This window comes from Planococcus citri, chromosome 2 (assembly GCF_950023065.1).
Source record: "Planococcus citri chromosome 2, ihPlaCitr1.1, whole genome shotgun sequence".
NCBI lineage: Eukaryota > Metazoa > Arthropoda > Insecta > Hemiptera > Pseudococcidae > Planococcus > Planococcus citri.
In genome coordinates this window covers 20,328,390-20,352,081 of record NC_088678.1, presented here as the reverse complement: position 1 = coordinate 20,352,081, position 23,692 = coordinate 20,328,390, and the positions used below count along the sequence as shown (strand labels likewise).

Below are 23,692 nucleotides of genomic sequence, written 5' to 3'. Positions count from 1 at the left end.
GGCAAACCATAATCACATTTTGAGCGAATCAGAGCTCTATAAATTCTGAGAAGAGATTGAGTGTTTGCTCCATATGTTGTATGTACTAGATAGTTTTCTCAATAGGTTTATTCTACTGTTACATGCTTGCTTTAGATGGTTGATGTGGTTTTTCCAGTTTAGTTTGTTGTCAAAGCATAGACCAAGATGTGTTATTTGGCTTTTGCAAGGTAGTGGAGTGTCCTTTAATTTGATTATGCTTTGGTGATTGCACCCTCTAACTCGGCAAAAGTGAACTACTGTAGATTTGCTCTCAGATAGCTGAAGCCCTTTGTCTTTTGACCAAGTAACTATGTTATTTGTTGATTGTTGAAGAGCAGCTTCAGCCAGTGTTGGATTCTTTGAGGATGCAAATATTGTAAAATCATCTGCAAATATTGAGAATTTGGTTGGGAAGTTGATTTCATCTGCTACAGAGTTAATGCCAACACAGAATAGTGTGGGACTAATGACTTCACCTTGTGGGACTCCATGTTCAATTTCAACAATTTGTGGAACTATGTCTCCTAAACGGATGTATGCAAGTTGGTGATGTTTGAAAGTTGAATTAAAGAAATTATTGACATTGCTTGGTTCACTTTGCTCGAATTTCATGAAAAAAATTTGAAATCACTCTTGAAACAGCTTTTTCAAAAATTCTCCAAAAATTAACTTTAAGGATTAAAATATTGATTACCAGGGAAGGGGCGGTGTTAGAAGCGCGATTTTCTGCAAAGATCATATCAATTTTTAAAGTCGTTTCTTTAATCCGTGATTCAGAATTCAGATAAATACATAATTATATTTTTGAAAAAATTGAGTGATCTGACTTTTCCGAATAAAAACTCTTTGAAATATTCTTTTTGCAACATAAAACAAGGGTTATTCACTCGAAAGAACGAAATCGTCCCAAAATATGGCCTCTCGAAGTCGATAGCCTCTAGTCTACCCGCCAAGAACCTCTATTTATCTACGAAACACAAATACACAGTTTTACACTAAAAATCGAAAAGAAATGAACGGTGTATTAGAAACCTGTGGCGTTTGGGAAAGAATAAATATACGTATCTAAATAAACAGACGCGCTCGTAGTGAAATTCAGACGGTGGAGAATTATTGTCAGAAGGAAGAGAATGGGAAGAAAAAAAAAACTAACGCTAATTAATGAATAACGACGTATATATTACGATAAGTACATATAACGTTGAATTACGAGCACGCCTTCGTTATCATATTGTTGTTATCAGTTCGATACCAAACGTTTGCCGAGTTGTTGCCAGCGTGATGTTGAAAACTACTCGTGTCTCGAAACATAATATACCTAATGGCTAATGTACATTTTCGCGTAAATTTAGAGCATCATAGTTACTTAGTTCGAATGTAGAGTGTAGAGATATGTACGCAATTTGAATGGATGATGTACTAGGTACCCTTATTACTCAGCATCCCAGCTTAAATACCTCAAGAAATTATCTCCACGACTGGGTTATTCCATATCCGGTTGCCCTTCCTTTGCTCGTGTACGAAAAACGAAAATCCATGAGTCATCGTCAAGTTATGCAACACTTGTGGAGGGCGGAAGTACTTATTATAAATCTGCACCTTGATCCTAGACGCTCGTTTGAAGACTGAAAAAATTCAAAATGAAGACAGGCTGCGATAATTTTTCATCCCAATACCTAATTTCTATCCTTTTGATGACAAGTTTCCAGGTCGTAGCATTTCATCGACCATTGGACCTTTTACAATGCTTCGACTTCGTGCGTACATCTTTCAAAAGGCGTTAATAGTTTTATCTGTCTGTTTGGACGTCGATGATATACAAATAACCAGAAGATAATACTGTTTACTTTACCCTGGCAAAAGTACGTTTCGAACAGAACGACTGATTATTGAAAAGCGACCATCAAAACGAGAGAGAGAATAAGAACCTCTTTTCTTATTATGCACCGAATACACGGTTTTTACGTATTTTTTTTATGAGTCATGATTCATGTGTGCTAAATAGCAGGTAAGCTGTATTTTTTACCCGTACGAGTGTATTTTTTTTTTTTTTGAAGAATGACTGAAAAATAAAAATAAAAACGTCGCACTCTGTACGGTGCAGTTCATTGGCTCTTTTTTCTCGCTCGTATTTATTCTCGGTGCATATACTATAAAGTCACCTTAATTGCATTCTCGTTCGTATATCACACGACACGTGTTATTTTTTTTCTAAAGGTCGTTGCATGTGTGAGAGAGAGATGCTGGGTGAGGATGTAAAGGTGTGGTATGGTTTGCGCAGCGAGATACTCGTATCAAGGTATACAGTAGTTATTTTCAAGTTTTATTCTCGTGTCACCAAATTGGTGTAATTGTTTACATTACTTACTCGATGGAATTTCGCAACGAAGCAGAAATATACGTACGTTGTTAATTTCCCAACAGTAAGTAATGAAACTGCCACAAAAACCACATCGTCGAATGACGACGACGACGTGATGACTAAAGACGCTTGAATTATGGTTTCGTAAATTTCACGCATTCGAGGTCTATTATATTGGCAGGAAGCGTTGATGTCGTGTTGGGGGGGGGGCTGGTTAATTTGATGGAAAAAATTGAGTATCGAGAAATCCCTGAGGACCTGATGTGGATTTTTGTAGTGTTTAGATGAGATTTATTTTTTGATTTTTGAAGAGTGATTGAGTAAGGTTATTTTTCAAAGTGGTTGAATATTTTTTGATTTTTAGTGAATTTTTAGAAAATCTTGGGGGCAAAAATGTGAAAAAAATTTAATTTGACCAAATGTACTTTGCAAGCTGAAATTTGCTATCTATCGCCTCGAATTGATTGAAAACCGTTTCGAACCGTTTTTGAGCATTTTTGAAGCCTGCAGCAGATTTTTGAAAGCTGAAATTTCCACAAAATTTTACTCAATGAACCTGGAAAGCTGAACTTCAGTTTATAGGTACTTACCCTAATTTTAACATTAATGAGACGGTTGCACATGATTTCAAGACGTTCTGATTGTGAGCCTCCAGTAGTATTTTTGGAAATTCCTTATTGTCAGAAATCCAATTTACGCCCTATTTTTGACCTGCATTCAACGTCTGGAGATTGTTTTGAGCCGTTTTGAAGTCTCTAGAATTTTTTTTGGAAATTCCAGGTTTTCAAAAAGTGTCATAAAAACTGTTCGAATCAACTTGAGCACATAAATAAACGCAAATGGTGCTTGTTAGTGACCCTTTTGGGCATTTTTGCAGCATTTTTCCTAATTGTAAGTAGGTATATTTCTTTAACAATTTTATAATTGCAAATTATTTTTATAATGTAAGGTTGTGAACTAGCGGAAATTGATTTTGAAAAAATTGTGTATGATTGGTCAAGATGAGGACCACTAATGATCACCAATCTCGCTTGTTCGTGCTAATTAAGGTGCACTGGGGGAAGTTGGAATTCGGGGTAAGTTAGAAAACTTGCTCTAGCGCCTAGAGGTTTATATCTGGCGAAGTGCCACTAAAGGTGACTTGAGGGTACTACCCCTACTTCATCACGGCATAAAAATTTTCGCGATTCAGTTTCATTTTAAATGTCTTTGGTTCAATTGTATTTTGTTGTTGTTTTGAACTTATTTTGAATTTGGTCTAAAATACAGACTGTCTATTTCTTAGTTTTTCGCATATAGCGGACGAACCGTGCGTCCTAGTGAAAATCTGATGAGAATGATCTCAAAGAGAATTAAATTCTCTACAATTTTGTTTCTGTGCAATTTTTCTAGGACGCTCGGTTTGTGATCTACGCCTCTGCAAAGTTTAGCCTGTTCTGACTTCCCCCAATTGGGGTAAGTCAGGACAGTTTATATTTTATTCCACTGAGCGAAAGCTACTGTGTCAATCGCGCTCAAATTTTTACCATAGGTTAAGAACCCTTATGGGAACCTACATAATAAATTTGATCCATATTGGTTCATTAGAAGGGGAGTAACAGCTGGTCAAAGTTGAAATTGCAAAAAATCATTCTGACTTGCCCCGGTGCACCTTATGTTAGTGTATTTTTGCTTTCCACGTTGGGCGCCAATTAAAAGGGTTGAAACCGGTTTCAATCAATTGTGGTGGGGATGTAGTTAGAGATAGGATATTGTACCAAATTTCAGCTTTCGAACTTCATTTGGTAACGTTTTGATTATTTTACCCATTTTCACGCAAATTTAATTTTCAAAATTCACCAAAAATCGAAAAATGCACTAAAGCTCCTGAAATTTTGGATTGTGATGTATTTTTGCATGCTCTTTCAATTCAGCTTTGTTCGGTTCAAAACTTTTCCTGCCAATTGGAATAGTTTCCTCAGGTAATTATAAATTGCCTGAAATTTTGCTAAATTAATTTTACTCAAATTTTTCATTTTGAAAAAAATTCATAAAAAATTGTAAAACTGAGTTCTGAGTATCACAAGTTGAAGAATTATGTGGCGAAGGATGTTTTCAGACTCCTTTTCAGCTCTTGACCTTATTTTCTGTATATCTTAGGGGACCCGGCCCTAAGATGGCGCAATTTTTTTTCTGAAGCTTGGTGCTCCTAAAGTATCCAACCAAAATGGACAAAAATTTGATGGAAGGTCCCTCAGACTATCTACTACTTACCACCAGAAACGTAAAACTTTTGGTTTCAATCTCTTGTCTCAATCAAATGAACTGTGAATCAGTTCAAATGAGCCAACGGCGCAAAACCATTCCTAAGACGGCGCAAATTCAATTAAAATGTAAAACTGTAACTATATCGTTTGAATTCGATTGAAATTATTATTTTAAATGTATTAGGATCTCTAATTTACCCCCAATTTTTTTGTTTGAGGCTGTTAGAAGTTTTTTTAGTGATTTGGCTGACAATCCCACTTTTTTCAATATTTTCGCAATAATACCTTTTTATGAAATATTTTGAACAGAAATATGTAAGATTAGGCGCACTATATACACTACTACAGGATTCACCTAAATCTACCCGTTTTTGTTGCTGAAAAGCGCCTGCTTTTGCGGCTGCGCCATCATAGGACTGGTTATACAAATTCAAATTTCAGTCAATTTATGAATGAACATGAACTCTAATGAAAAAACTGAGTAGCGCATTAGAAAGTAGATGAAATTTCGCACATTATAAGATACTTTCAGTCACTTTTAGAAATGAAACCAATTTGAAAGAGCTTCCACCAAAAATTCAAAATGATCGAATTTTTAAGCAAGAAAAGAAAAATACGTTTTCATGAACGCAAGGTAATTGTTCAAGCGGATATGACTACAGTAAAAAGTCAAGAATGTGAAGCACAAAGACAGGGTGCAGTTGGTTTTTACATCAGCGCTGCTAGATGCCAGAAATTTGAATTGCGCCGTCTTAGGAACTGCGCCATCATAGGGCAGGGTCCCCTAATCATTTTTAAAAATTGGGGCTGTGGGCACCTTTTAAAGACGAATGACCCACAAAAAAATGATTAATTTTCCATTAAATTTCTACAATTGCCCAAGCTGAGACGAAATTACCTCCTCAAGATCATAATCTTCCCCGTATATGACCGATAACTATTTTCGATCCGAGACCCTAATCGATTCTCCATGACATCGCTTGTTTGCCCGGAGCAAAAAACTAACTCCTAAAAAGTAACTTGTTCAATAAAAGCGAAACTTCTCGACGACAAAATGAATGACGTTATAGGCTGCAATGCATTATGGCAAGTCGACTTGGAGAAAGATAGACGAAAGAAAGGCAGCAGAGAAGGAGAAAGACACGATGGCAAATCGATGATACACGAACAACACGATCCGAGTGTATAACAGTAGAATCGCACGCGAGACTAATAGCAAGACTAGGTCAGACATTAAGTTCAAGTTTATACATTAAAGTAGGTCGCGAGATGCTGGTACACGATTTTCGTTTTCTCTATGGTCATAAACGCTCGGCTGTATCTTAACTCGTTACGTTTCGATATACAAGATACGAGATTCTCGTAAGCGACTACTCTATAGCCTATGACTACGATGCTCGAAGGGGTATTCCGGATAAATCTACCTATCATTTGTTCGGTGTTGGGAACTCAGTGAAGAGATGTACATATGAATTTTCCTCGAGAGATGAATTTTGAAGAAATGAGCTTCGTCTCTCCAGGAGGAGATAACTGTGTCGGTTAGCGAAATAAACGCCGGTGCACGAGTTTAATAAAGCACAGCGCAAAGTCAAACCCAAGGACATCCGGCTCACAACAGGACCAACAAATGGACGTTGATAAATTATCTGTGTATACGTAGTATATAGCCGAACGGGACGAGCTCGATATACCGCACCATGCTATGCCACCTTTACTTAATATGTCAACGCGACCGACAAAAAATTCGCTGCGGCCGGCCGCCCGGCGTCGCGTCGCTCGCGTCTCATTTTGCTTTGCTGATCTATCTACATTATACAGCCTCTCTGTATACTCGTAGTATGGTGTTTCACAATCAATTTGTTGGCTGCTGTTACCTTCCAAGGTTGTATCGCTTTCGGTATAAATGTACAAGTTCTTTGTGTGCTTGTGGTGTTTAGCTCTATACCGTATGTAGGTACTCGTACTCGTATGTACTTTAACGTAATGCTGTGTGCAGTACGTGCTACGTAACCTGTTGCGGAAACACTGTACGGTACGGTGCTGTGGTCTTTTTACTCGTAAAACGCTGCTAATATACGTGGAGATGTGAAATACACAGCGTATTGCCTTGCTAATGGTACATGCTGGTGTGCTCTCTGAGGTGCTGTATCATCTTGCATTTCGTAAATGTGCGTCAGACGCAGGTGTGGTGATGATATCCCTACCAGGCACAGTTTGATTGTTTGAGGATGTAGTGATGATGTAAAGACAGGTATTCAGGGTAGACCAAAAAAATCAGGATTTTACAAAAATTGGTAAGGAAGTTCGCTTTGAGTGGGGGACTACCCAAAACATTTTTTTAGCCTCTTAGCTCGTCAGTAGACTGAACCAGGGGTCCTCAAAGTAAGGCCCATTTCGAAATATTCGTGGTTTTTGTCACTTTTGGGCAGTATAACCTGTGCGTGACCTCGGTCCCCACCCCCTCCATTGTTGAGATTTGAGTTTCTTGACCTCTTCGAACCATTGAGTTCAAAATTCGAGTCCACTTTTATCTTTCTAATAACCCTTTGAAGGTTCTCGTATTTCAAAAATTATTTCAACTTTTGTCAAAATTTCCAAAAAGTGTTGTTTATTGTCAAAAAGTGTTGTTTCTTGCCAAAAATTGCTAAAAATTGTCGCTCATTTGCAAAAAATTTCAAATATTTTACTTTTTTTCCTTCTAAAATTGCTTAAGGATTCGCTTTGTTACAGAAATTTGCCAAAGTAAGCCATGATTTCTTGTCAAAATTGTCAACGTGTTGCTTTTTGTCAACATTTTCAGAAAAAGTTAATGAATTTGACCCTGTTCCTGTGTTTTGAAATGTTCTTACAAGGAAACTTTTTGAACTGGCACTCCTCGATTTGAATGAATCCATGCTGGATCTAAAGAGCATGTCCTAAAACTTCTGTTACCAAAATTTCAGATGCTAAAGTTTATTTTTGGATTTGTGACGGTCAGACGACTCAAAAAAATTGCAATTTGGCTTTTTTGGAGCCTTCAGTGAGTCTCAAATTTATACAGAAATTCCAAATCACTCTGTGAAGGGACTAAAAATGAACTTTCTTTAGCTTTAATAACTTTGGTCAGTGTGTATTGAGCACGTTCTCCACCCGTTTAGATAATTAGTACTTTAAAATTTTGCGGGGGGAGGGAGAGAAGAAGTTCAAAAATAGACTTTTGACCGATTTGTAAATTTCAGGGAAAAAAATGAAATTTCAAAGCAAGTGTAGGAATTGCCCCTACATTCCCTAATTAAGAGTTTGTGACTGAAGAATTTAAGTAAATCCTGAATACTTCATAGTAAAATGGTTGGGGTGCAGGAGTTTCGGAACGGACTGCGGCGAAGAGGGGGTCAAATGCCCCAAAATTTTCGGAAATCAATATCTCTACCTACTTTGAAAATTTTCTTACTACCTTCTTTGGCTTTGAAGCTTCAAAATTTGGATGACAGATTTCTGATTGTGTGTCCCAAGAATCGTTCAGAACTACGAAAATTCATCTTTGACGAATTTGGCCTTTGGGACTTGAGAGACTCAGAACGAGCTGCAAGCTGGGTAGCTCTCCAGTTTTTAAACATTTTTGGGGTGCTAAAAATACTTTTAGAACTGAAAAAGTCAGCATGGCAGTGAAATTGAGAACCCCTTTCCCCTGATTGAAGCCTCAAACCCCACAACTGACGAAAGTTCGTTCAATCATGGTTAAAGCCACAGATAGTGTTTGAAAAAATTTGTCCCATTCTGATATTTTGTACCGGGTTGTCCCAGTTAATACATATGTAAATGGTCAGAAAAACTGGGAAAATCTAGTTGAAAGACACCCCCTCCTCCCCTCAATTCAAGTTTCATTCTGAAGAGCCATAGGTACTACATTTTCATTAGATATTTTCACGCTTCATTTTCTTTTCACAGGCGCCCTTTCATAATCATTTAGTTATCTCCAACTTCCAAATAACAACAACCTTCACTACATGAATTACGTACTATTTATAATTCGTTTCCGAGTCCTATGAGCTTGCGTATCGATTGTTAGAAAGAATCCTCGTAGAAGAGAGCTGATACAACATTTCACGATGCATTCAGCCTTTGTTTCTTTTACACATACATTCAAAGTAAATCTTATCAACAGAAAGAAGCGAGATACCATACAAAAAGTATAAGGTCCTGTTTTACAAAAGGGTAAAAGGAATGAGGCATCCATTCTTCGATCTGAAAATAACCGTGTTTTTCACCATCTTTTTTTTTCATCTCGTAGTTAAATTGGAGACTGCAGCAGGCATAACAGCATAGCAATGATGTAACTAGATCTTGCGAGTCGCGGGTGCTGTTTTTCTCGTCGTCGTCGTCGTCGTCGGTTGTTTGTGGCATGTGACGTGTGCGATACTACTTGGAAAGACCTGGAGTGAGCGGGCAGCGGGGCTCTATTCGGTATATGGTTTTACTGTGGGACTGTGGGCATGGAAAGCAGGACGCAGGAGGCGAGTACGCGATGTCGACATCGGGATTATGGTTCTATAATGTACTAGAAGAAGTATTAGTACATGTAGCCGACGTGATAGTTGGTATATCGGATATTTTGTTTACATTAACTCGATCGCTTGCTTATGGCTTTGCACAATACACAACGACGTGGCGGCGATGTTGGTGTTTATTGTTTTATGAGCATTTGAAGCGGCATCGGCAGCGGCGGCGATGATGGAGGATAAGGTGTGGGTGGCGTTAAACGACGCTATAATGTGGTCGGTCGATGGGTCGCCGGTCGGTGTTGGCGATTGTTTGATGATGTTGATCGATTGCGCGATACTTTGGCCGTTTTAAGTATAGGAATTTTGAAATGCTGACAAAAGTTGTGGTTGGAATTTTTAAAAAGGTCTTTTCGAGTTTGGTACCAAAGTGCCGAATTTGTAGGATTTTTTCAAACGTGAATGTTGGAAAATCTCCTGTAAAGAAACCGCTTGATTTGACGCTCTCCAATTTGAACGAAATCAAGCTAAATCGAAAGAGCAAACCATACCCAATACCCATAGTCAACATTGATTTTTGACAAATTTTTGAAAAATTTTAAAAAATTCAAAAAATGCTGTTTCAATGATGAATCTCTTGCCAGAAAAACATACTCGCAGTGTCCACCTAGAAATCTGCCCAAATTTGGTCAACTCGTTAAACAGATCGCGAATAAGCGACAAGTCGATTTTCAACTTCCCAAATGTCAGCTTTTTCTGGAGAAATTCAAAAATTCTAATTTCCCATGTATTGGGCATGGGCACCCTGGATTTTGAAACTTTAGTTACCAAATTGGTACCAGGTATTTCAAAATTTTTTAGGTATGGGTATAGGTATGGGTACGGGTATGAATATGGGTACGGGTATTCCTTGATAACATTAAGCGGCTGATAACACAAACCAATTGAAAAAAAGTGAATTTTTTTGACCAATAATTTTTACAGTGTTTATTTGAACACAGTTAACAAACACATTCTACCTCAAAAAAGTGCATTAAAAGTTATTGAACTAAAATTTTGTAAAAAATTGCCAGAAAAAGTGTTGAAAATAGGTTAAAACTTCAAAAAATTAGAAAAAAGTATAAAAATTATGTCAATCAGGAAAAAACTTCTGAAATTTCAAAAAAATTAGACAAAAACAGTGTGAAAATGTGTTGGAAACATTTTAAAATTACATTAAAAAATGAAAAAACCCATTAAAATCAGTTGAAAATGATAACATTACCCAATGATTTGATCACAATAACCGATGGAATTTCTATGTAATTAAATACAAAATATTGGGACCAAATGATTTTAATAATACTAAGCGCCAGCAGCACAATGCAGGTTTAAGCCAGAGTTTTAGGTTAACTCTGGTTTAACTAAAATTCAGTGTAGCGCAAAATGGACAATCAAACTGTTTTTACAGTTTAAACCCGGTTTTACTTAACTCGACAATTTTCGGAGGTAAACCTAGGATTAACAAATCGGCGCGTGTTCATTAGTTGTTTCAAGTTGTGTGATTACTGATTATTTTGCGGAAACCGATAACTTCAAATAATACCAAATTTGGACAAAGACAAAGTGTAATTATGTACTTAAGGTGCACCGGGGGAAGTCAGAACGTTTTTTCACAATTTCAACTTTGATCAGCTGTTACTCTCGTACTAATGAACCAATATGGCTGAAATTTGGTATGTAGGTTCCCATAAAGGTTCTTAACCTATGGTAAAAATTTCAGCGCGATTGTCGCAGTAGCTTTCGCACAATCGAATAAAATGTAACTTGTTCTGACTTACCCCACTTTGGGGTAAGTCAGAAAATCTACAAAATTAATTGGTATTATTAGGATTCGACCCTGATCGATGCGCAATATGTCGAATAACATGTTTTCGAGGTCGTAGAATCCAAATCTGGAGTTATTTTTTTTGTAGGAGTGGGGGGTGAGGCGTGGGGAGGGGGCAATTCTAAATTTTTCGTACATTATTGTGTAATATGTCGATTGATATGTTTTCGAGGTCGTAGAATCCGAATCTGCAGTTATTTTTTTTGTAGGAGTGGGGGGTGAGGCGTGGGGAGAGGGCAAATTTCGAATTTTTCGTACATTATTGTGTAATATGTCGAATAATATGTTTTCGAAATCGTAGAATCCGAATTTGGAGTAATTTTTTTTGTAGGAGTGGAAGGTGAGGCGTGGGGAAAGGGAAAATGTCAAATTTCTCCTACATTATCGTGTTATATGTCGAATAATATATTTTCGAGGTCGTAAAATTCGAATCTGGAGTTATTTTTTTTGTAGGAGAGGGAAGTGAGGCGTGGGGAGAGGTAATATATCAAATTTTTCCTATACACTATCGTGTAATATGTTGAATAACATATTGTTCTCGAGGTCGTAGAATTCGAATCTGGAGATATTTTTTTTGTAGGGGTGGGAGGTGAGTCAAGGGGAGAGAGAGTAAATTACAAATTTTGCCTATATTAATGTGTAATATGTCGATTGATATGTTTTTGAGGTTGTATAATTCGAATCTGGGGTTATTTTTTCGCAGGGGTATGAGGCGAGGCAAGAGGAGAGGAGAAATTTCAAATTTTGCCTATAATATTGTGTAACATGTTGGTTGATATGTGTTCAAGGTCGCAGAATTCGAATCTTGAGCTAGTTTTTAGGGTCGAGTGCTATTCAAGTATCACCGTTTGGGGAGAGGGCCCCACCCATGCGAATCTACGACTCACCTTCCACCTTCACCATAAAAAATGACTCCGGATTCGAATTCTACGACCTCCAAAATGTATTATTCGACATATAACACGATAATGTAGGAGAAATTTGAAATTTTCCCTTTCCCCACGCCTCACCCTCCACTCCTACAAAAAAAATTACTCCAAATTCGGATTCTACGATTTCGAAAACATATTATTCGACATATTACACAATAATGTACGAAAAATTCGAAATTTTCCCTCTCCCCACGCCTCACCCCCCACTCCTACAAAAAAAATAACTGCAGATTCGGATTCTACGACCTCGAAAACATATCAATCGACATATTACACAATAATGTACGAAAAATTTAGAATTGCCCCCTCCCCACGCCTCACCCCCCACTCCTACAAAAAAAATAACTCCAGATTTGGATTCTACGACCTCGAAAACATATTATTCTACGTATTACACATCGATGAAGTCGAATCCTAATTATCAATGTTCACTTTTCTGACTTACCCCATAGCACTAATTTAGGGGGTAAGTCAGAAAAAGCAATATAAATAATGAATAATTGAAAATTAACAAAAATTGAATACTTGGGGTTTTACATTATTGTTTTAGGAATACTTTCACTTATAATATCAGTTTTACTGATCATTTCTTCTGAGGTAAAAAGCAGTTTGAAAAACACTGATTACAATTTGAAATCAAATTCAAAACAGCAACTAAAAATGAGCCAATGAAAATCCTGTAAAATGAAACTGGGTCGCGAAATTTTTTATGCTGTGATGAAGTAGGGGTAGTACCCTCAAGTTACCCCTGGGTAGCGCTTCGGCAGATATAAGCCTCTAAGAGCTAGAGTAGTTTTTCTGACTTACCCCGAATTCGGACTTCCCCCGGTGCACCTTACATTGAATGACAAAAAACAAGAATATTGTAGAGTGTAAAATTTTGAATCAAATCACCACCATGCTGAAAAATTTGATGACTATTGTGCAAAATTGGACATTTTACCTCAAACAAATTAATTTCCTGCAGCAAAAAAATTAAATCTAGTCAACTATTCGTTCAAGAATATTTATTTTTTTAAATTTATTCAAAAATTAGAACTTTGTTTCCAATCCTAAGATATTTCTAATAGGGATTTGACAAGACAACTGTCGCGCTCTAGGAAATTGTAGTAAAAAACACCGGAACTAACGAAAGGTCCCGTTGTTATCAGCAATTTTCAATAATTTTCCTTCAATTTTCACAACAATACATTCCGATGTTTATTCGGGAACCTTTCATCAGCCAATCAGAAACAAGGCGACACTAGCGCGGCGCACCTCTGTCAAGTTCCTATCATTAAAAATATGTAATCAAAAATCAGTAAAATCACTCCAAAACATTGATATCACAGACATAACCAACAATAATTGCCACAAAATTTGGTTAAATGACGTGTTATTGACGATTACTTAATCTAAACCAGAACCAATGTTGTGCAGCGCTACAGAAGTTGAACCTGGTTCAAGATTTAAACTAAGTTCACCTAAACCAAAATTTAAACCTTCATTGTGCTACTGGCTCTAAGCGATTGATAACATTAACTGTGATAATAATAAGCAGTTTTCCCTGTATTTGGGTACGGGTTTGAAGCCCTGATTGGTACATTGATGTGCATTTATTTTGGAACTGGTCCTGGTCATCAGTCAGGTTTTTTACTTTGATCTGACAAGTCTGACTTTACTACTGCTACTAGTGTAATTTTTAGTATGCAGAAGGTCATGCTGGGTACTAAAAATTATACTAGTAGCAGTAGTAAAGTCAGACTTGCCAGATCAGAATAAAAAACCTGACTGATGACCAGGACCAATTCCAAAAATTTCTTTAAAGACTGTGTGGACTGGACCGTACCAGACTGGACCCATCTGAAACAAATTTACATTAATATTAACCTAACGGATGACCCTCTTCCAAAAAAAAAATTCCAGGAACAGACCTAAACCGAAGACCTTTCTAAAAAATCAGACCAATGAACAGTGTTTGGATCCCAGTTATGTCCAATTTTTCAAATTTTTAATGCCAGTTTAGATGCCTATTTTGATAAAATTTCCATTAGGATTCAATTTCTTTTGAAGTTTTAATACTTATTCTGAAATCAAATATCCCATTTTTCAACTCCTCTACGTAATGTGTTGGAAGTTTTTTTCTTTCTGAAAAATAAAGACCATTTTTTGAACCTGGGCTGACCCATGACCAGGTTAAAAATTTCAGGTTCAGATTGTCTGAATGTTCCAACTACAAGACCTAGCTGGTCCAACAAGCCTGAGTAAAGTGTTGACAATCCGGTTAATAATTTTTGGTCCATGTTAACTTGGGTGTCTGTCATCAGCAGTACTTTTTTTTGCACGTTATTTACCTCGAGTTGGAAAATTTTTTCTGATTTTTTTCTTTCTGCAAATAGGCAACTTTGAATTGAGCTTTCAAAAAACAAAAATTATTATTTTTCATAACCCAGCGCAGATTTTTTGTACGGGGATAGAATACATTATGAACCCGTAAAATTTTTTTATTCAATTTTGTTTCAATGTTTCTTTGAATGCAGAGAAAAGTGTTATCAACAAACAAGACAAATCCAGAGCAGCAAAATGGGACGAAAAGAGCTTGTAACTTGGTATTATAGACCGTTAAATCAAAACTATTTCTAGCAATTTTTTGAGGGAGTCCATATTTGTATTTTTCTCTGTGGATTTTCCACATGAGAAAAAATGTTTATCCTATAAACTACTCTTTAGACTTTTGAATATCATTTTTTCTACCGTTTAAAGCCAAAAAACAAAAGGGGCCTTTATTTATGCCACTTACTGTATCAAAGCGACAGTCAATGTCAAAATAAAATGAAGTTTTCTCAACTTTTTCATATTCTCGGCTTATTTTTTATGGGAAATTTCCAGCGCTCATCCATTAGATTTTATTAACCCCCTTTTTTCTTCGCTTCATTCTTCAAAAGCAGGTCAACATTTTCATATGCATTTTAGATTTCTTTTTCTATCTCATTATTCGGTGTAACTTATATTTTTCAAGGCTGTAACATGTCTAATTTTATCGCATTTCCTACAAATACATCAAATTAATGGTAGAGGTATTTTCGTTCGAAAGAGTTTGCTGTTTGCAGGGAACTTTCGACTCGATTCTTTCTCAGTTTTTCTATCGAGATATGTACATCTTATGATCTTATGTGAAGTTTTGCTTTTCTGGAGAATCCTTTGAATTTTTTTTGCGGTTTTTCTAAATGTATACTTGTATTTGTTTTTACGTGGACATCGACATTTTTTTTTCAAGAAATACAAAGGGGAACTTTTTCATATTCTCAGCTTATTTTTTTTTTACGAGAATTTCCAGCGCTAATCCATTAGATTTTATTAACCCCTTTTTTCTCCGCCTCATTCATCAAAAGCAGATCAACTTTTTCATATTTTCGATTTCTTTTTCTATCTCATTATTCGTTGTATTTTTTTTTTCAAGGCTGTAACATGTCCAATTTTATCGCATTTCCTACAAATATATCAAATTAATGGTAGAGCTATTTTCGTTCGAAAGAGTTTGCTGTTTGCGGGAAACTTTCAACATGATTCTTTCTCAGTTTTTGTATCGAGATATGTAGAGTTTTGTTTTTCTCGAGAACCCTTTGAATTCTTTTTTACAGTTTTTCTGAACGTCTTTGTTTTTACGTGGACATCGAGATTTCCTTTTTTTCAAGGAATAGAAGGGGGAAAGGGGAGGGGTTGGGATAAACGAGGAAAGAAATGTGTTCAACTTGAAGAAGGAAAAGACCCTCGTGATAACGATGCTCTCGATGTGGTCTCGTCACTTGCACTTAGCATATTTAAATGTATGGTACGAGTAGTACGATAAACGAAAGCTGTGTGAAAGAGTTTCTAGGTTGATATAATGTAGAGTAGTTACACGAGGAAGACGAACCTTCAAACTTGACATTGATACGAGTGCGATGAAGGCAGCAAATGCGAAATTGCTGTTTATGTACCTTACGAAAAAATACATTGTAAGTTAGAACGCGATATTCTAAAATAATTCGGGTACTTCTCGTAATAATGCAAAATCATATGAGTATATACGTACAGTTTGAATGTGTGTACTGTGTATCTAGCCACAAGCTAGGTGGCTACATTTAGAACACTGAGCATATTTTATTAACGGTTCAATAACGATAAACGTACGTAATGTTATACCTAGATACATATGTATGTACGTGTATTTTTATATAGTATACCATGAGTCCTGTATACTGTTACTAATTTTTATTTATGATACGTCTTTGTGTGTTTTCGCAAACAGATGTGTTCAACGTGGATATGAAATATTGCGCTGACGAAGAGAATCGCGTGCAAATTCACTTGTATCTGTGCGACGATAATGTCACGATTAATGGTGATTCGTATTTTGGATGATTGTTGAACATGAAACCAAATCGAGAATGGTGAGTGATTTTTCTTTTACAAATTGACGTATTGTAACGTAATAGAATCGAAGACTGCAGGGTGTAGGGTGTTGATTGATTTTTTCTTCCTGAAAATGGCGAATGGTTGGCATACTTTTTGGAAAGATTTTGACCTTTGAATATTTTTAAAGAAATTGAGAAATAAATTTTTTCCAAGTTTTTAAAATTGGCATACCTAATAGCTCAAAATTGGCTCCAGTGCTCCAAAATATTCCTTCAGCTTCACGATTTAAGTACCCAAAAATAGACCATTTGCAAATTTTCAACTCCTCAGGAGAATCCTGAAAGTTGTCTTGGATTTTGACAGCAATGGCCTAGATCGACGCAGGATCTCATATATGTACCATCTTAAAAAGTGGACCATTTTTCCTAAAGCAGTTGAGTAGTGGCTACAGCGAAAAAACACGATTTTTTCAAAAATGACCTCTCTTTGAGTTCTCTTATCTCCCCCCCCCCCACCCCCAGAAGCATCTCTGAAGCTAAAATTTCTTCTGAGTCAGTTTCGACTCTTAATGAAGGTCTGTACTGCATTTGGTCAGAATCCTCTGTTATTTTTATTTCAGGACTCACTCCCCAGTGACCTACTATAAAGTTGGAGTCGAATAAATTTTTAAAAACATTTTTTGTAATTTTCTTTCACTGAGCTTCGTACAAATTTGCTGCTGTCAAGAAATTCGTGAACATTTTTAGCGAATAAAATTATCTTTCGTACGTATTTATTAGTATACGAATTACTCGCAGTTATATCAAATTTTTCACCATATCAGTCCATTAGTCTGTTGATTCTTCTGATAAGAAAAGGTTATTGGCTTTTAGTCGGTTTTCGATTCTCCTTTTATTTCGAACTTTGTGAAATTGTCAAGTGATTTTTTCTCTAAAATCGACCACTGTTTTGAGACAAAATTCGGTTGAACGAAGGTCGAATTTTCATTTGCTAAAAATTTGATTTGAATTATTCATCGATGATTATTTCCAATCCTGGCGACAAAGAGTGGAGGGGAAGGGTGGGAAGAGGGTTAAACATGGAACTATTATTCAGCAGAACCACCTTGGATCACACACCTAAAAAAAATCAAATTTGATCACACCCTCAGAAAAAGTGGGAATCAATTATTTTATATGAAATATTGTTTGGGAATCAACCATTTTCATTATTTTTGCATCATGCTTTAATTAACATCGACTGTTCTTGTTTATGTGCTATTTTCCACCTCCCTCCCTCCCTCCCTCCCTCATGTACATTCCCTAATTAAATCAGCTGAGGACCAACAACTCACACGTGTACAAAAATACCATTTTCAATTCTCATTGAACAGCGTATATTCATTCGCAGGGTGTTTCATCGATTTTAAATCTCCCGAGGATTGAATATCGTATTCAGTTTGTAAAAATTTCAACTTGTTGATACCTACGTACCTCTATCTGAATTGGTGGAAAATTTTCAACACTTTTTGAATTTAATTTCACGTGAAAAGAGTCGCGATAAAAATTTCGACATTTTCAAAATCGATTAGACTTCTGTGTGCTATTGTGAGAAAATAAGCATACCTAATACGAGTAGTTTTTGGGGAAAAAAACGATGGCAACGTCGAAAGAGCACAATACTTTGTACTTGTGTGTTTCGAACACGAATATTGCTTGAGTATACAGGGTGTCTACTGGCAAGAAAAAGGCAAGAAAGTTAGAAAAAGGCGAGAAATTCACATGGGTGGCAAGAAAGTTAGAAAATAGTGTAGAAATTCCTTCGAAAAGCAAGAAAATTTCCAAGAATTCACATCAAAAATCTCTGAAAAATTGAAGTTATCCCACCAAAATTTTAAGTTTTTATTTTGTTAAAATTGATGATGTTCTACTTTTCGAATTAAAATTTTCCAAAAATTTTGCCCTCGCTTCGCTCGGGCCATTCAAGATGTTCTTTTCAAAATTTTCAAGAATTCAAAAATTAAATAGGAAATTTTTCATTTCCAGGTAATACCCAAACCATTTGAAAAGTGCAAATTTTTCATTTTCTGAACAGAACGACTAACTTTTCAAAATTGTTGATATTATTGAGCTTCGCTGAAAATGTAAAATAAAGCATACAAAATGGTCGTTTTTTCGTTTTTTACACCAATTTTTTCAACAAATTTTCGCTCTCGCTTCGCTCGAGCTGTAATTTCACCCTCGTTTCAATACAATGATCATTCATTGTGAAGAGTTTTCTGAAAACTACCTAAAATGTCCATTTTTCGTGTCTAAATTTCTGATTTTGCTCTCCCCTCAATCACAAATAAGAATATAAGCTCTTTTATGGTTTGATCCTGTAATTGTTGTATATGTCACTGGTATTTAGCACGTTAAAATTTTGATTTTTTTCGGAAAAATAACAATTTTTTGTTGGAAAAATGACATCATACAGCATACACCCCCTCCCCCAAATAACCTGACTTCGATCCGCATTCGAGTTAACTTTTTATTTTGTTACTGTTTTCATCATAGAATTGAATTCACTTCAGTAGACATGCCTCAACGTCTGTTTTTATCACGTTTTTTTATTACTATTTTTTCATTTGAGAAATTAATTCACTTCTCCGCTTTGAAGAATAAATTTTTGAGAAATTTTGTTTGGGAGGGGGGGAGGTTAGAGGGGTTAGCGAAGATTATCTAGATGCGTAAATTTGAAGGGGGTAAGAAAATTCATTTTTGGAAGCAAGAAAAAAGCAAGAAAAAGGCGAGAAATTCGCTTTTTTGATTTTAGTAGACACTCTGGTATAGTAGGTGCCTAAGCTATGGCAATATCATTACCCAAAACCGTCTTATTTCTTCTTTCCTACGAACGAGTTACGAATTATTGGAAACACGACTACGAAGATCTTAACGTCCTTCCTCCCGATGTTCGCTCGTTCGTCGATGTCGAGACGAAGAAATTCTCTCGTTATTCGATACGCCATAACGAGCTTCCTCTATGAAACTCCTGTTCCCCTTTGCCTCATCGTGCTATCCTGAGAAAACTTCAATATTGTAGTTCGCGTTTTCGCGCCACGAGTAAAAGAAAAAAAAATACGAGTAGCTGGAGCAAGACAGCGAGAGATGTACAGAGAGAGAGAGAAAGAAACACGAGCGAAATTCTTACGTATTGAACGAAATACAAGAGTGAAGAATATGGTACAGATCCAAGAAACGAAATGATGATTCTGAGAAAGAAAGGCATAACAACGTGTTTCTCGTGTGCGAATAAATAAATATCCTCTTCGTAGCGCAAAATTGTACGTACAGTACGCACGATTCTCTATACCACGAGTATACTACCTACCCTCTACCTGTCATGCCTACACCTACCTTCGAGTCTGTAAACCGTTCGAATTTCGTTTAAATTGACAGCAGTCTAAATGATAAAAAAATGCAGTTTCGTGCTGGATGAAGAATAGACGAGCGAAGGTAGGCAGAATATCGACTTCTTCCCACACTACTTACTCGTATTCGTACTTCATTAATCCTTGGTGGATTTATTGGGTACGAATGGATGTGGGAGACTGCCAGAGATGCTTTTTTCGCCGAATTTTATCAAAATTTGAAGTTACTGAGAGGGTAAGATTTTTGACAAAAAAATCATTTTAGCGTCTGTCTGCCAAAAAATGAAACTATTATTACCTATTATATTTGGGGGGGGGGGTGGTTAGTTTTGCGCTTGTCCAGAACTGAAATTATTTTTTTCGGTGGGGATGAGAAGGAAGAATGCTATTGTGCTAAATTTTCAACTTCTTTTATGAAGTCAAAAAAAGACAGGCACGAAATAGGTAACTGAAAATTTTCAATTTTGGATTTCTGTTCTAACCTTGTCTTGTTACTCCTCTTTCGCCAAAGGCATCTCAATTGACAGAAAAAATATGGAATTGAGCATTCAAAATTTCATTTTTTGATTTTTAACGAATTTTTCAAAATTTAAACTTGACCCACTTTTCCACGAAAAAACAGTCAAAATTTGACGAAGTCGAGGTAGAAAGTTGAAAATTGCTTCGTATCCTATTTTTGACCTCCCAAATCGATGAATGGTGGTTTTGAGCCATTGGTTCCTAAAGTTACTTTCAAAAAAAAAAAAATACCCAAAAATTTGAATTTTTCGAGTCTTGCTTACTGCCAAAAATCTCAAAAAATCTCACTTTTCGTCAAACAGGGTGTCCACAAGACTGGAAAACCTGGAAAAGTCAGGGAAAAGTCAGTGAATTTCGTAATTTTCACGCAAAATCCCTGGAATTTTGAAAAAACGATCAATTGCAAATTTTGGATAAGGACCTGTGATGAAAGAAAAACGTTAATTTTTACTTCTCGAAAGACAAATTTTCAAAAGCTTTTGCCCTCGCTTCGCTTGGGCTTGTTTTCTTTTCTTTTTCAACAACAAGATGAACATTTCTAGATGATAAAAATTAAGTTTTGAAACCAAAAAATGAACTCCTCACAAAAAAAACATCCTTTTTATGCATCTCGAAATGCTAATTTACAAGAGCTTTCGCCCTCGCTTGTTAAAATCAACTTCTTTCGAAAAACAATCATTCAAATTCTAAAATTTTAAAAGCCAAAAAAAACACTTGTCCTCACATGAAAAACCCTCGTTTTTATGCCTCTCGAAATGCAAATTTTTAGAAGCTTTCGCTCGAGCCTGTTCTCTTTTCTTTTTCCAAAGTAACTTCTTTCAAAAAAACATCATTCCAATATTAAAATTTAAGAAATCAAAAAATAAGTAAACTCTTTGCATTAAAAAAAACTCGTTTTTAGGCATCTCGAAGTAAAAATTTAGAAAAGTTCTAGCCCTCGCTTCGCTTGGGCCAATTTATTTCTCGTTTTAAAATGAACAAATTTCATATTTTCAGGCCTCCCAAAATCCAAAAAACAAAAGAAAACATTTTATAAGTCATATGAATATTGTATAAATTGGCCAAAACTGATGCATGTTTTATTTATTTATTTTTAAAAGTTGATAATCGACGCTTAGGTAGCTGTTTTTTATATCCAAAGAAGTATCCAGTTCGAAGAGAAGATTATGAAATAAAATTACACCCCCCCCCCAAATCATTTTCAATTGAAGTGTGGGGTAAGCATAGAAAATGAAAAAAAATTGTCTGGAAAAATGGAAAAATTGGTCTGGAAAACCTGGAAAAGTCAGGGAAAATCATTTCCAGAAATTAGTGCACACCCTGTCAAATTTTCAGATAAGTCTTGTTTCTTGTCAAAAATTGCTAAAAACTGTTGTCTTTTTGACGAAAAATTCTGAAAAAATGCTCACTTTTTTGTCAAAACTGCCTAAAAATTTGTTTGTTTACTTACTTACATAAATTTGCAAAAAAATCCTGCCATTTTGACTAAAATGTCGAAAAAGCATCACATTCTCATCAATACTTAATTTGCCAAAAAGTCCTGCTTTTCTGCAAAAATTTTAAAAATTCTTGACACTAACAAATTTTTGAGCAATTTTTAATAAATGTAGCTCAATTTTGTCATAAACAATTTCATGCTAAATTTCAACGATTTTGATTGTAATTTTAGAATTCTTTCAGAACGTTGAGTAAGTATTTCTGTGAAATTACACAAATTTCTATTTTGATATGGATAATTTGATTTGTTTTTCATCATTTTCAAAAAACTCATTTTGAGCATTTTTACGGTATTTTGCTTCATTTTTGCTCAAATTTCGCAACGTTTCATCAACTTCTAATCATTTTCAACTGTGTTCATCATATTTCCACTATTCCAACCTATTTTCAAGAAAGTTTTTTAAAATTTTGCTCAATTTTGTTGGAACACAGTAAGAGTTTGTTAACAAAAAATTCTGCCTCAGAACAGCTCTTCAATTGAAGGTGTGACTTTTTTTTTGAAAAAATCAAGTATTCTAGAAAAAAAATTCAAGTGAACAAAATCTTATTATAAAGCATAAAATTTTCCACCATTAGAGTGACATTGGCCATATTTTTCAGGGAACCTACGATTTTGATACATTTTGAGCAAAAATTAGAACACAAAGCAGTCAACTACTCATTTCACAAAAAAATTATTCATGAAAAGTGTCAATACAGCATTTCATACCTCACTCAGGTTCGATATCATTTATTGAAAAAAAAATAATAAGAAGAAACTAAAATCGAGAAGAACATAAATCAGTTATGCAAATCAATTTTAAAAACAACAGGACAGCATTATAACGAGGAATGGGGCTAGATTGAGTCTACTTTAGATGAAATGTTGAAAAAAGAAACGTGTTTAAAAACGATAGACGACGAGTTGAAACGTAGAAAAAAATCGCCAACTTCCTAAAATATACGACAAATAGCAGTCACGTAGCATCGTCAGCATCCGTTAGTGTAATCGTTGTTTTATCTCAGTCTGCCCTCTGCACCTTTCAACACCACCTATCTCAACTGCGGGTCTGCGGACTTCATTGATCGATTTTTTTCCCTCGCATTTACTTCGTCGCGTTCATTCAGATCGCGTAGTTTTCGTTTCGCGAATTAATCGTGTAAATTTCCAAATTCCGCCTCGAGCTGTTAACTCACTTTCTCCAAACGCCGGCAATATTTGTCGTTTTTTTGAACCTAAGGCGCTGCCTAATGCCTACTGTCGTCCCTCCTCTTCATGCCACGCCGCAAATTCAACGTGCACACGGTTACCTTGACCTATGCGTCTTTCAAACGTCGTCGTCTATATACTTTTTCAAGGATTTTCGACGACGACGACGATGACGAAGACGACCTAATCGCGAATAGTGGGGAAAAGGGAGGGGAAAAGGTTGCGTTGCGATTCGCGCCTCCTCGTTCGTAATTGTTTTTCTGTATTGAGAGAGAGAGAAAAAAAATGAAAAATAGTGGAAACGTCGTTTGAGAGAGTACGAGTAATAATGGGCGCACAACTTTTCATTTTCGACTACTCGCGAAATATGTAATAAGCCGAGCGGTAGTAAAAAGGAAACCTTATACTGATTTAAACGCGACCACAATTTCCAGATCAAGGTCGAGGTTGTTTAGTTGACCTTTCTCAGCACACAAGACGCGTATATTACTCCTATATGGCAATTATTATATTGTAGGCTGAAAAAAATCCTCCCTTGTTCTCCTCCATTGTATATGTACATTAATACAACGCACGTTTGAGGTAAGTATACTTTTTTTCTCGTATATACGTATTACGTACGTACCTAATATGCTGCGTCGAGGGAAATTTAATTTCGTTCTCGAATGATTTATAAATACGTAGAGGAGGGCAGACGAAGACGAACCGACGAAATACGTGCGAGAGCGGATTTCCAAGATGTAAAAATGTAACCTGTGGTAAGTGGGCGGTGAACAGGGAGGTGGAAAATTGACGAAAAATACGCGCAGTTTGTGC

At 36.0% G+C, this 23,692-nt stretch overlaps 1 protein-coding gene across 3 annotated transcripts in view; it reads left to right on the top strand.

The window, feature by feature from the left end:
* Positions 1 to 23,692, top strand: part of LOC135834923 (uncharacterized) — a 200,574-nt gene that overhangs the window by 59,607 nt on the left and 117,275 nt on the right. For all 3 annotated transcript variants that reach the window (XM_065348915.1, XM_065348916.1, XM_065348914.1), the window contains exon 2: positions 16,177 to 16,318. The gene's annotated coding sequence lies outside the window, so the exon portion shown is untranslated. The remainder of the gene's footprint in view (positions 1 to 16,176; positions 16,319 to 23,692) is intronic.